Source organism: Nannospalax galili, unplaced genomic scaffold, assembly GCF_000622305.1.
Source record: "Nannospalax galili isolate Female #2095 unplaced genomic scaffold, S.galili_v1.0 scaffold75, whole genome shotgun sequence".
In the NCBI taxonomy this organism is placed as follows: domain Eukaryota; kingdom Metazoa; phylum Chordata; class Mammalia; order Rodentia; family Spalacidae; genus Nannospalax; species Nannospalax galili.
The window spans coordinates 1,374,487-1,376,384 of record NW_008339433.1 but is presented as its reverse complement, the minus strand read 5'-3'; positions in this window follow the sequence as shown (position 1 = coordinate 1,376,384).

The window sequence follows — 1,898 nt, the reverse complement described above, 5'->3', positions numbered from 1 at the left end:
TCATTCATCATTTGGTGATACTGTTATATGAGTCCTCTGAAGGGAAATGTGCCATCAAGTTCAAAGCTGGAGCATCAATAGAATGATTTTTAATAAGAAGCACAATACATGGTTCTTTAGACTTTTGGTATGTGTGTTAAGAATTGTGTACGAATTGAAATGTCTGTGTACTGGTCCTCAACCAATACAATCTCGGCATGAAGGAAGTAAAAGTAAAGAAGGTCTTAGTATGGCAATAGACATTTTTTTCATATGCAAAGGAATATGGCATGGTTTCCTTAGAGTTCTACTTGCACAAGAAAAATTCAGTTCAAAAATAATTTCAGGGGCTGGAGAGATGGTTCAACAATTAACAGTACTGTTCTTGCAGAAGACTAGGGTTTGAATCCCAGCACTCACATAGAGGCTAACAACCATCTGTAACTCTAGTTCCAGGGGATCCAATGCCCTCTACTGTGCTCCACATGCCCTGCATGACATGGTTATACTTATATACATGCAGGCACAACATTCATACATATATAAAATAAAAATAAAATTAAAAAATAAATTCAGAGATTTGATCTTCTGTTCTACACAGATAATTTTGTATGCAATATAAATGCTATTCCATTCAATTAACCACCTTGAAATTCACAGATTATATATGAATGATCACTCTTTTTTAAAATACCTTTATTTTTTATTTTATGTGTATGAGTGCATTGCGTGAATGTATGTAGGTGGACCCATATCATGCATTGCCAATGGAGGTAAAAAGAGGGAGTCAGATTCCCATGGAGCTGGAGTTAGCTGCCATGTGAGTGCTGGGAATCAAATCTGGGTCCTATGTAAGAGGAGCCAGTGCTCTTAGCCACTGAGTCATTTCCCCAGCCTCAAGAACAATTATTCCTACAAAGGGTATTAATTTATATTTTTACATATGTAAATAGAATAGTTACGGGTATCAGCACTGCAGTAACTGACTGAAGTGAAATAGAGATCAAAGTTTCCCCCCAATAGTTTCAAAAAATTCATTGTATTTTCCACTAAGTACTCCATCCTGATAGAAATATACTTTTTATCTGTATAAAGATATTTATTTTACCAAAAACAAATACATAGTAATTGTGCTGAATCATAATTTTAAAGAAATATTAAAAGAAAATTCCAGTTAGAATACAAATAATTATACTGGTGTTTTTCACTTCTTCTGATCATTTAATTATAGAGGAACATTGGGAAATTAACTCAGCATAAGATCACAGACATAGTTTTGCATAGTCCTGTCCTATGTTTACTTTTACTTATCCTCACTTGAAAGATGAAAGCCAGTGCGTTCCTAGGGTTAGATAACTAATTATGGTTGAAAGAAGTCAGATTTGGATGTTCTGGCCGTGATCATGTTCATTAAGATGGTAGGGTGATTTTGCAGTCCAATGAATGAGATGTGAAAGTTAGTTGCTGACAAAATCAGCAGGCACTTCTTTGTGTTTTAAACATTCAACATGAATAGTTCTTTTATGTCATATTTTACTAACTAAAGAAAACTAATATTTGAGAATTTATTATGTGTTAAGCATGGTTCCTGGTGCTTAAACTTCATTAATTTTTACAATAACCATATTGCAATATTACCTAATTTTTAGGAATTATGAGGTTGTGACCTAGAATGTTAAATATCTAACCCAGTGTTACATGCCAGACAGAAAGTTGTGAAATAATGTTGTATATGTAAGCAATCTTGTTTCAGAATCCTTAAATTTAACTGCTCCGCTTTACAAGTCTCCAATTCATTACCAAACCCTATTGTGATTTTTTTTCTTGTAAATAGCTCTCTAGCCTGCCCTTTCCTTATTTTCTGCTGAGTAACTCATTGTATTAATTCTCTAATGAGTATTTTCATTAAATACTTATTT